The following is a 13,830-nucleotide window of genomic DNA, read 5'->3' on the forward strand; positions in this document are numbered from 1 at the left end:
AAGATGAGTTCTCTTTAGGTGCAGGATTGAGTTATGTTGAAACTAACCATCATGATGATGAATTTACTTTTTCATTAGTTGGTGGTGATAGTAACAGGGTGCATATTGTGCATTTTAATCAATCTAATTTGACTATTTGTTGTGATTGAAAGTTATTTGAGACTTTGGGCTTGTTATGTTGCCATACTTTAAGGGTGTTTCTTGTGAATAATGTGAACATGATACTGGACAAATATATATCAAGTAAATGGAGAAGAGATGCAAAAAAAAGGATGACTTGTGCTAATTCATGTCAATTAAATGAGAAATCTACTCATGCATTGCGAATGAGCGAGTTAAGTCATATGGGATATAATCTTTTTGATAAAGTTGCTTCCTATAATGAGGTGACCAAATTTGTCAAAAAGAAGTTGAGTGAAGTGACATGGGAGGCTGAACAGATAATTATGGCTATGAATAAGATAGAAAATGTTGGTAAAAAAAGTCATCAAGAAGATCTTTACAAATGATGATGATTTACAAATTTGCTTAGTTGGTGATAAACCAATTCGTGATCCATCACATGTGAGAACGAAGGGGGTAACCAACAAAAGAATAAAAGGTCTGTTGGAAAAGGGAAAGAAAAAAAAAAGTTAAAGGTGCAACCACTTCACAAGTTCCACAAGCTAGTTCTATGATGCATGGTAATTTCAGTTCTATTAATTCAAATATTGTTTTCCTTAGTTTTATCAATTAATTTTAATTTTGTTTCTATTCCTCTTTGTCTAGGAGAATCTGCAACCTTACTTTTTCCACCTGAGATGTGTTGTGATTACCCTATGGTTAGCTCTACAAAAATGTTTCAAAAAAGTTTCTTTTTGCCATTATTGAATCAAGTACTTTCTATAACTGAAGTTCATCGTATTATTATTTTTTTTTTTAATTATGATATTTCTTATGTAGAGCTCTAACACATCAAAGGATGACACAAGACTTTGAAGAATCTTAGATAGCTTTTATGACAACTTTTTGGACAGTTTTTTGTGAAGCATGTTAGATAGTTTTTTTCAAGACAAACAACTTTTTGGATGGCTTTATGCACAGCTTATAGCCGCTTTTTGGATGGATTTATGCACAACTTGTAGCCACTTTTTGGCACAGCTTGTAGTTGCTTTTTGGATAGCTTTATGCACAGCTTCTAGCCGCTTCATTTAGATAGCATTATGCACAATTTGTAATAACTTTTTGGACAATATTTTGTAGCTGACATATGAAACTATTCCAACTTATAGTTGCTAACTATACACTTATCATATATGTGAGAATGAATATTTCTTTTACTACAGTCTTTATGGTTTTATTTGCCACTTTCTTTTCCTTCATGCATAATTTGATTATAGCAGTTTTTCAAATAGTATTTGACTATTTGTAATGGACTTGTAAACTATTCAAACAACTTAAAGGTTTAGCAATTAAAGTTCACAAGTTCTGGTTATAACAAATCATTCTCAAAATTTTATTTAGCATTCCCTTGAATATTGATACTTATTAGTTGCCAAAACATGATATATGAACAAAAGAATTTTAATTATAACTACATTCTAGCTTTAAAATCATTTTTCAATTCATGTTTTTATCTTCATTGTCATTTTCAACGTTTTAATATGGTCAAATTTACATCCTTACACAAATATATTAGTGTCAATTGTATTCATATGCCTCTTTAAAATATAAAGAGGTGAAAATTGCTAAAGACAAAGGCCACAATTCATTGGACATTATAGAAATCCAGTATAAGAAGTTAGAACAATTAAAGTATAGATATCTCAAGTGATATTACCCAAAAGCTGTTAAATTTATTCATTACAAAATCCATGCGTCAGGATGTATTACATATGAAAAGCCATTTCACAAGTCTATACATGCATAACCATTCTATGCTATAATAACAAATCATTTACTAACTCAAAAAAAAAAAATCATTTACAAAAGATTTGCTCTAACAAATCTAAAAGGGAAAAATTTTCCCAACAATTTCCTTCTTAATGCCTTCAAGCTATGTTGAACAAATAGACTTTAGACAATAATAGCTTTTGAGCAACTAGAACTTTAGCCTTAGTCCATAAAATTGTAGTTTTGCCAATAGTGCTATCATAACATACAAGTCCATGTTTGAAGCTAGATGCCAATCTTGCAAGTATCCTACATAATAGTAGACAACATCAAAAGTTAGCAACCAAAACAGAGAAATTTTCAGAATCCAAAAATTCAAGACTTTAAAGTTTGGGAAAAGAAAAGACTTTAGTGAGATCAGTTTAGAGCAAAAATAAATCATGCTGAACTTCAACCATAATTCAAAGATTAAGTTCTTTCTATTAAGCTTAAGAGAGTACACACCAGTTCAACCCAAAATTGAAGGAAGAAATTAAAGGTGATATTTATGTTTATAGTTTAGGATTAAAGGGTGATATATATGTATATAACCAATCAGTTTGAAGGTGGCAATTCAAAGGCACCAAAGGCAAGCAATGGAAAACCAAATCAAATCCTCCACGTCCAAATCCAAAAGCCCCTCTGAGATCTACTACCCCAAGTCAAAGACCAACCGTTTCATCAACTCAATCAACAAAAACCACCAAAGTAACATCGATTGTAAACCAAAAACTAGCCACCAATATTAGTAGTAATAAGCAAACAAATGCAACTACCACTCCATCAAAATTCACAAACCAAAGGGAAATTCATAATAATAATCCAGTTCAACAAAATCCAGAACCCAGTCCAAAACCAACGAAGCAATCATGTTCACCAAGTGTGACGAGGGGTCCAAAAGTAGAATTCATGTAAGAGAATACGAAATCAAATTTTATACCTTATTCCATTTTCTCTTTATTATGAGTGTGAAATTTGAATGAATTTGTAAGTAAAACAACTTTGTGTTTCCCTTAAATTTTATGACATAGTAAAAGCTAGACATAATATTATAACCCAAATAATATCAAACGCCCACCAGTCACCGCCTTCGGCATTTACCAATCCAAACTCACAAAATCCAGAAAAAGAAGAAGAAAGAGTTGCCTCCAGCAACCCGCTTGTCCTTGGTCATCGACATATGCACACCCAACTTGGGTTTCATACCCATTATCAAAAATCTTAAAAATTTCAACAATACTTTAATCAAAATCACGAAATGAAGTGAATTGAAAAAGAGATGAGATCAAATTACCTTTAGGTGAGCAAATCTAAGAAAAAACTTGTCAAAATCGTTAGAGACCATGGTATTTGTAAAATGGCAGAGTATAAGTGGAGAAGATATAGGTTCTTTATGCGGTGTCATCGTCAGCGTGGAGAGTTCGTTGGATCGTCGCCATCTGGTGGATTACCATCGATTGGAACTGGAAGAGACAGAGACCATTAGCTGGAACTAGAAGAGAAAGAGAGAGAGAGGACAATGAAATTTGAATTTTGAAAAACTTAGGCTTAAAATAGCTGGTCGGGCTATTGAAATTTGTGAGGGTATTATGATTTTAAGGTGTTACACATGTCCTATTTTGATTAGAAAGGCTCACCAAACAAGTTGTTAACATGGAGAGAGCGTCCCATAGGATACTTTCGCCTTCAATGCAAAGAGAATAAAAGATTTGAGAATTTAAAAAGAAAAAAAAAAAGAAAAAAAAAAAGACGCATGGTTAGACTGTACTTAATAAGTAAACAAGTACAAGTATACAAGTAGGAAATGTTTTAAATTGGGCCAACTTGGCCCATTGAATTGCCATTAATTAGTGGACTATGAATCTGGTGAGCTTGCCCGCTATGGTGATGTATAAGTACAACAAACCCACCTTACTTACATCTAATTCTTCTAAAGATGCCACATCATAGCTTAAATGGCTTAGCCCTAGTGTCAGCCATGTACAACAACATTCATGCTTATGAGTTATGACAGGGCTTTTACATTTTTTTTGGTTATTTTTTGTAATTATTTTCACTTTATAACTCTTATATATATATATATATATATATATATAAATAGATGATTCATAAATGACTTTCTTCATTTTACAAATGGAGGGGTAGACCTCTCAAGAATAGTATATGTTTATTGTATTTTCATCCATACAAGTGCCTTGAGGCTTTAAATAGAATCACGTACAAATATTTTCTTTAATGAATAAAAATTTAAGCCCCAATAAATGTAATTTGTAATTTTCTTTTTCTTTTTTGGTTTTAAGAGCATTCACAGTAAAAGTCTAAAAAAATTTAGCATTTTAAGAGAGAGAGAGAGAGAGGAGAATGAAATTTAAATTTTGAAAAACTTAGGATAAATAAAACTTAAAGGAGTTGGCCGGGCTATTGAAATTTGTGAGGGTATTATAATTTTAAGGTGTTACACAAGTCCTATTTTGATTGGAAAGGCTCACCAAATAAGTTGTTGACAAAGAGAGAGTGTCTCATAGGATACTTTCTCCTTCAACGCAAAGAGAAATAAAGATTTGAGAATAAAGATAAAATAAAAAATAAAATAAAAAGATGGTTGGTTAGACTACACTTAATAACTAAACAAGTACAAGTGTACAAGTAGGAAGTGTTTTAAATTGGGCCAACTTGGCCCATTGAATTGCCATTAATTAGTGGACTATGAATCTGGTGAGCTTGCCTGCTGTGGTGATGGATAAGTACAAGAAAGTCACGCTACTTACATCTAATTCTTCTAAAGATGCCACATCACAGCTTAAGTGTCTTAGCCCTAGTGTCAAGCATGTACAACAACATTCATGCTTATGAGTTATGACACGGTTTTACATTATTTTTTGTAATTATTTTCACTTTGTGGCCCTTATATTATAAATATAAATATATAAATAGAAGATTCATAAATGACTTTCTTCATTTTACAAATGGAGGGGTAGATTGCTCAAGAATAGTATATGTTTATTGTATTTTCATCCATAAATGTGCCTTGAGGCGTTAAATAGAATCACGTACAAATGTTTTCTTCAATGAATAAAAATTTAGGCCCCAATAAATGTAATTTGTATTTTTTTTTTTTTTTGGTGTTAAGGGCATTCACATCAAAAGTCTCAAAAAATTTAGCATTTGACATCTTAAGAGAGAGAGAGAGGAGAATGAAATTTGAATTTTGAAAAACTTAGGATAAATAAAACTTAAAGGAGTTGGCCAGGCTATTGAAATTTATGAGGGTATTATGATTTTAAGGTGTTACACGTGTCCTATTTTGATTGGAAAGGCTCATCAAATAAGTTGCTGACATAGAGAGAGTGTCTCATAGGATACTTTCTTCTTCAACACAAAGAGAATTAAAGATTTGAGAATAAAAAATAAATAAATAAAAGATGGATGGTTAGACTGCACTTAATATGTAAACAAGTACAAGTGTACAAGTAGGAAATGTTTTAAATTGGGCCAACTTGGCCCATTGAATTGCCATTAATTTGTGGACTATGAATCTAGTGAGCTTGCCTGCTGTGGTGATGGATAAGTAAAACAAACCCACCCTACTTACATCTAATTCTTCTAAAGATGCCACATCATAGCTTAAGTGGCTTAGCCCTAGTGTCGGCAATGTACAACAACATTCATGCTTATGAGTTATAACACGATTTTACATTATTTTTGGTTATTTTTTGTAATTATTTTCACTTTGTGACCCTTATATTATAAATATATATATATATATATAGATGATTCATAAATGACTTTCTTCATTTTACAAATTGAGGGGTAGACCTCTCAAGAATAGTATATGTTTATTGTATTTTCATCCATACATGTGCCTTGAGGCGTTAAATAGAATCACGTACAAATGTTTTCTTCAATGAATAAAAATTTAGGCCCCAATAAATGTAATTTGTAATTTTTTTTTTTTTTAGTGTTAAGGGCATTCACATCAAAAGTCTCAAAAAAATTAGCATTTAACATCTTAAACGAGAGAGAGAGAGAGAGAGAGAGAGAGAGAGAGAGAGAGAGAGAGAGAGAGAGAGAGAGAGAAGAGAGAGAGAGAGAAATTTGAAATTTGAATTTTGAAAAACTTAGGATAAATAAAACTTATAGGAGCTAGCCGGGCTATTGAAATTTGTGAGGGTATTATGATTTTAAGGTGTTAAACATGTCCTATTTTGATTGGAAAGGCTCACCGAATAAGTTGTTGACATGGAGAGAGTATCCCATAGGATACTTTCTCCTTCAACACAAAGAGAACTAAAGATTTGAGAATTAAAAAAAAAAAAGATGCATGGCTAGACTGTACTTAATAAGTGTCGTGGGCGAAAAAGCTTTCCTTCTGACAAATAAGATTTATATTGGGTTGGAGGTCTAAACCAAAACTCGACGATGAGCTTTGATGCACGGCCCAAAGGCTATCAGTGAAGATCCAAGAAATCCACTATATTTTATGCCTTGGGCTTAGGTTGGAACTGACAATAGTGGCCCATGAACAGTCCCTACAGTGAACACGTCAGTATGGTTAGAAAACGTACTGTAAGAAATAACTCAGCAATAAAGTGTTTCTGCAAAAAACAGCCCAGCGGTAAGGTGTTCCTGCAGAAAATAGTCCAGTAGTAAAGTAAAACAAAACAAGATAGGTTTCCAGCTATTAGTTACTTTACAGACTAAGGGAAATATCTACGTTTTCATACTCATCATCCGTTAACTCTAGAGAGGAGTCTTTTAATACAACAATATGAGAGAAAAACTCTATAGTAACAGTTACATCATAACCATTGATGGTAAATGAATAAGTAAATATCATGGGTTCCATAATAACAAATAATGAAGAAAACTTAGTGTGAGATGAAGGGAGAGAGAGAGATCCCAGCTAGCGCAACAAGATCATTATGGTGCCAAGACATGCTCAAGAATATATAGTGAGTAATGAGTAAGGAGAATCATTTGTGAGTAATATGGGTAATGAGTAAGAGTGTATAGTGGTATGAGTAATGAGTAAGAGTGTATAGTGGTATGAGTAATGAGTGAGAGTGTATAGTAGGGCTGTTGGAGCTTTCTACTGGGAGTAGATAAGTGCTTATGAGTAGAGATATGAGAAGTGTTTTTGAGTTAGGAGCTGGGAGACTTAGTTTCTAGGCTTGAAACTAAGAACTACTCAGAGACTTTTTTCAGGGCTTAGAGAAGACTTTTTGCAGAGAGATTAAGGAAAAATCTTGGTGTGTAGCTTAGTCAGTTGGTTGTTGAAGCATTAATGGAGAGTTCTATTTATATCAGGTTTTTTAGGGTGTGATTAGCAAATAATCTTTGTTAAATCTTTCTCAATCTCCAGAAAATCCTTAGAGAATCATTCTTAAGATTTTAGCTAAGAGTAGTAAGCTCAACTTTAGAAGGTTCTTGCTGTTTTGCAGAGAGGTTAAGGAAAAATCTTGGTGTGTAGCTTAGTCAGTTGGTTGTTGAAGCATTAATGGAGAGTTCTATTTATATCAGGTTTTTTAGGGTGTGATTAGCAAATAATCTTTGTTAAATCTTTCTCAATCTCCAGAAAATCCTTAGAGAATCATTCTTAAGATTTTAGCTAAGAGTAGTAAGCTCAACTTTAGAAGGTTCTTGCTGTTTTGGGTAATAACAGCTGGGTTTCTAGCTTAGCATTGAATGCTGATTAGCCTTGGCTGATGGAATTAGAACATACTTTTAGACTAATGATCTTGGTTATACTACTACTAGAATCAGAGTTCCCTATGGCAGATTGGACCACCCCAAGCTAGGTGTCAACCTTGGAGCCCTTGCTGGGAACTCTGTTGGGATCCCCTTGGTGCCCTCCAAACCACATTTCCCTAAATTTCCCCATTTGGGGTTCATGTGCTTGGTTTTTGAATCAGAGAATACATATTTTTAGTATGAAAATGAACTGATTCCATGTTGTTTCAGGAGCTTTAATGGCCTGATAATGGTTGCTCTTGATTTTGATTGGCTGGCTGGAGTGGAAGGAAGGGACGGCTGGCTGAAGCTTTTCAGTTTTCTGTCACATCAGTCTCAACTTTATGTCACATGGTGAATGATGGGATTTCAACTTGTGAAGGAAATATTCAATCCTGGAGGGACACGTGTCCTTCTCTAATTTGATTTAGACAAGTTAGGACTTGATAGGAAAGGTTCCAACTGTTTGTGCTGAGATTTTAGCTGATTACTTTACGTAAGCTTTCAGCTGCTGGATTTTATGTGGGGGTTGGGCTAGTCCAGCTAGGCTTTGTAGTCAAGCTTCCTTTGGGCTTGGTCATCCCTACAAAAATGAATGGTTTTGCCATGGATAACATACATGGGCTTTTGTAGTTAGTTGATTATGGAAAAAATAGGCATACTTCCCATAAAATTTTGTGAAAGAAACATTCTTTTGAGAGATGAATAATTTGTATTTCCCATGAGTTAGGGACCTAACAAATATAAAAATAAAATTTGAATTTAGTAAATATGTGCCAAAGTAGCATCTGGGCTTTATGAAATAGTTACCAAAAGATTATTCGGGCTTTGCAAAATAAGTGCCAAATTAGTATTTGGGCTTTGAGCATAAAGTAATTGTTTTTGTCAAAATGTTATTTTGGGCTTTGTAAAATAGTTGCCAAAATGGATTTGAGCTTTATGAAAATAGTGCCAAATTATCATTTGGGTTTTGTAAAATAGTTGCCAAAATAGATTTGGGCTTTGTAAAATAAGTGCCAAATTAGTATTTGGGCTTAAGAAAATAGTTGCCAAATTAGTATTTGGGTTTTGTAAAAAAGATTTTGAGATTTTGTAAAGTATTGCCGTGTAGCAATGGGCTTTAGAGGTGCCGTGCAGCAACGGGCTTAGTTGAGCCGTTTTTGGGCTTTGCCCACAAGGTAAATGAGCTTGGGATTTTTTGTGGGGATAGCATAATTTTGTGGTCCGATTTTGGTAGTAACATGATGAGTATTTTTGTGAAAAATTTTAGTTGGGTAATATGTGGGATATAATGGGTAATATTTGTGAGAGGGCCCAAGGCAATTTATGGGCTTGTGTACGAAGTATTTGTGAAGGCCCAATAGCGTAGAGAATATTTGGGTAATATATATATGAGAATATTTATGTGGGTTTAGAATAATGTGTGGGTTCATGTGGGTATTTTGTGAGTGGACTAATAAAATCAAAGCCCGAAAATTTGTACCTCAACAATAAGTAAACAAGTACAAGTGGGAAATTTTCTAAATTGGGCCAACTTGGCCCATTGAATTGCCATTAATTAGTGGACTATGAAACTAGTGAACTTGCCCATTATGGTGATGTACAAGTACAACAAACTCACCCTACTTACATCTAATTCTTCTAAAGATGCCACAACATAGCTTAAGTGGCTTAGCCCAAGTGTCGACCATTTACAACAGCATTCATGATTATGAGTTATGACACGGCTTTTACATTATTTTTGGTTATTTTTTGTAATTATTTTCACTTTGTGACCCTTATATTATATATATATTTATATATATATATATATATATATATGTGTGTGTGTGTATATGGATGATTCATAAATGACTTTATTCATTTTACAAATGGAGGGGTAGACCTCTCAAAAATAGTATATTTTTATTGTATTTTCATCCATACATGTGCCTTGCGGCTTTAGATAGAATCACGTACAAATATTTTATTTAATGAATAAAAATTTAGGACCCAATAAATGTAATTTATAATTTTTTTGGTTACGAGTATTCACATCAAAAGTCTCAAAAAATTTAGCATTTAACATCTTAAGAGAGAGAGGAGAATGAAATTTGAATTTTGAAAAACTTAGGATAAATAAAACTTAAAGGAGCTGGCCGGGCTATTAAAATTTGTGAGGGTATTATGATTTTAAGGTGTTACACGTGTCCTATTTTGATTGGAAAGGCTCACCAAATAAGTTGTTGACATGGAGAGAGTGTCCCATAGGATACTTTCTCCTTCAACGCAAAGAGAATTAAAAATTTGAGAATAAAAAATAAAATAAAAATAAAAAAATAAGCATGGTTAGACTATACTTAATAAGTAAGCAAGTACAAGTGTACAAGTAGAAAATGTTTTAAATTGGGCCAACTTGGCCCATTGAATTGCCATTAATTAATGGAGTATGAATCTGGTGAGTTTACCCGTTGTGGTGATGTACAAGTACAACAAACTCACCCTACTTACATCTAATTCTTCTAAAGATGCCACATTACAATTTAAGTGGCTTAGCCCTAGTGTCGGCCATGTACAACAACATTCTTACTTAAGAGTTATGACACGGCTTTTACATTATTTTGGGTTATTTTTTGTAATTATTTTCACTTTGTGACCCTTTTATTATATATATATATATATATATATATATATATATGTATATTGATGATTCATAAATGACTTTCTTCATTTTAAAAATGGAGGGGTAGACCTCTCAAGAATAGTATATGTTTATTGTATTTTCATCCATACATGTGCCTTGAGGCTTTAAATAGAATCACGTACAAATATTTTCTTCAATGAATAAAAATTTAGGCCCCAATAAATGTAATTTGCAATTTTTTTTTTTTTTTTTTGGTGTTAAGAGCATTCACATCAAAAGTCTCAAAAAATTTAGTATTTAACACCTTGAGAGAGAGAGAGAGAGAGAGAGAGAGAGAGAGAGTGAGAGGAGAATGAAACTTGAATTTTGAAAAACTTAGGATAAATAAAACTTAAAGGAGCTGGTCGGGCTATTGAAATTTGTGAAGGTATTATGATTTTAAGGTGTTACACGTGTCCTATTTTGATTGGAAAAGCTCACCAAATAAGATGGTGACATGGAGAGAGTGTCCGATAGAATACTTTATCCCCCAATGCAAAGAGAATTAAAGATTTAAGAATAAAAAAATAAAAATAAATAAAATGATGCATGGTTAGACTGTACTTAATAAGTAAACAAGTACAAGTATACAAGTAGGAAATGTCTTAAATTGGGCCAACTTGGCCCATTGAATTGCCATTAATTAGTGGACTATGAATCTTGTGAGCTTGCCCGCTATGGTGATGTATAAGTACAAGAAACCCACCCTACTTACATCTAGTTCTTCTAAAGATGCCACATCACAGCTTAAGTGGCTTAGCCCTAGTGTCGGCCATGTACAACAACATTCATGCTTATGAGTTATGACACGACTTTTACATTATTTTTGGTTATTTTTTGTAATTATTTTCACTTTGTGACCCTTATAATATATATATATATATATATATATAGATGATTCATAAATGACTTTCTTCATTTTACAAATAGAGTGGTAGACCTCTCAAGAATAGTATATGTTTATTGTATTTTCATCCATACATGTGCCTTGAGGCTTTAAATAGAATCACGTACAAATGTTTTCTTCAACGAATAAAAATTTAGGCCCCAATAAAATAAAAATTTAGGCCCCAATAAATTTAATTTGTAATTTTTTTTTTTTTTTGGTGTTAAGAGCATTCACATCAAAAGTCTCAAAAAATTTAGCATTTAACATCTTAAGAGAGAGAGAGGAGAATGAAATTTGAATTTTGAAAAACTTAGGATAAATAAAACTTAAAGGAGTTGGCCGGGCTATTGAAATTTGTGAGGGTATTATGATTTTAAGGTGTTACACGTGTCCTATTTTGATTGGAAAGGCTTACCAAATAAGTTGCTGACATGAAGAATTAAAGAATACTTTCTCCTTCAACGCAAAGAGAATTAAAGATTTGAGAATTAAAAAAGAAAAAAGAAAAAAAAGATGCATGGTTAGACTGTACTTAATAAGTAAACAAGTACAAGTGTACAAGTAGGAAATGTTTTAAATTGGGCCAACTTGGCTGATTGAATTGCCATTAATTAGTGGAGTATGAATCTGGCGAGCTTGCCCGTTGTGGTGATGTACAAGTACAACAAACCCACCCTACTTACATGTGATTCTTCTAAAGATGCCACATCACAGTTTAAGTGGCTTAGTCCAAGTGTCGGCCATTTACAGCAGCATTCATGCTTATGAGTTATGACACGGCTTTTACATTATTTTGGGTTATTTTTTGTAATTATTTTCATTTTGTGACCCTTATATAATATATATGTATATGGATGATTCATAAATGACTTTCTTCATTTTACAAATGGAGGGGTAGACCTCTCAAGAATAGTATATGTTTATTGTATTTTCATCCGTACATGTGCCTTGAGGCTTTAAATAGAATCACGTACAAATATTTTCCTCAATGAATAAAAATTTAGGCCCCAATAAATGTAATTTGAAACTTTTTTTTTTGGTTAAGAACATTCACATCAAAAGTCTCAAAAATTTTAGCATTTAACATCTTAAAAGACAGAGAGAGAGAGGATAATTAAATTTGAAATTTGAAAAATTTAGGATAAATAAAACTTAAAGGAGCTGGCCAGGCTATTGAAATTTGTGAGGGTATTATGATTTTAAGGTGTTACACTTGTCCTATTTTGATTGGAAAGGCTCACCAAATAAGTTGCAAACATGGAGAGAGTGTCCCATAGGATACTTTCTCCTTCAACGCAAAGAGAATTAATGATTTGAGAATTAAAAAAAAAAAAAAAAAAAAGATGCATGGTTACACTATACTTAATAAGTAAATAAGTACAAGTGTACAAGTAGGAAATGTTTTAAATTGGACCAACTTGGCCCATTGAATTGCCATTAATTAGTGGACTATGAATCTGATGAGCTTGCTCGTTGTGGTGATGTACAAGTACAACAAACCCACCCTACTTACATCTAATTCTTCTAAAGATGCCACATCACAGCTTAAGTGGCCTAGCCTTAGTGTTTGCCATGTACAACAGCATTCTTGCTTATGAGTTATGACACGGCTTTTACATTTTTTGGTTATTTTTTGTAATTATTTTCACTTTGTGACTCTTATATTATATTATATTATATATATATATATATATATATGTATGTATGTATATATAGATGATTCATAAATGACTTTCTTCATTTTAGAAATGAGTGGTAGACCTCTCAAGAATAGTATATGTTTATTGTATTTTCATCCATACATGTGCCTTGAGGCTTTAAATAGAATCACGTACAAATATTTCTTCAATGAATAAAAATTTAGGCCCCAATAAATGTAATTTGTAATTTTTTTTTTTTTTTGGTGTTAATAGCATTCACAGCAAAAGTCTCAAAAAATTTAGCATTTAACGTCTTAAAAATTCACTTTATTTATTTTAACAACTCATTTTATAATACACCTAACAACAAAGGTTTTATATTTTTTACCACTTCATTTAAATATTCTTTTTTATTATTTCTTTATTCTTCAATGTATATTTCTTTCTCTCTCTTCCTCTTTGTCTCTCTCAATCCAGCAAACTCACACAGATCATCTCAACCCAGCAAACATATATCCACCACCACCGGAAAAAAAACACCAGCCACCCTTACCCATCTATCTATCCAACAAACTCACACTCTTCCATCTAAACCCAACAAATCACACACACACCCACACCAACTACCACTGGCCACACCCACAACAATCACTGCCACCATCACCATCACCCACAACCACAACTACAACCACCAAAATCGAAAGCCCAAAACCACAACAGCATCCACCACTATGTACGCCAAAAGTGAAGTTGATGGGCCGGTCCTCACTTAGGCTCACAATCTATTTGAGATGTGAGCTTTGGATTTCCTACCTTGGGTGGCTCCTCACACAGAGGCCCATCAATGCAACCTCACCCTCTGAATTCCTCTCCTTTCTCTCTTGCTTCTCCTAGTTTTCTCACTCTTTGCCCCTCGTTCCCTCTGGTAACCTTCCAACCCCCTTTTCTCCCTTGGCTTCTCATATTTATAGCCCAAAATTAGTGGAAGAGTTATGATT

The sequence above is a fragment of the Quercus lobata genome, chromosome 8 (genome assembly GCF_001633185.2).
Source record: "Quercus lobata isolate SW786 chromosome 8, ValleyOak3.0 Primary Assembly, whole genome shotgun sequence".
In the NCBI taxonomy this organism is placed as follows: Eukaryota; Viridiplantae; Streptophyta; class Magnoliopsida; order Fagales; family Fagaceae; genus Quercus; species Quercus lobata.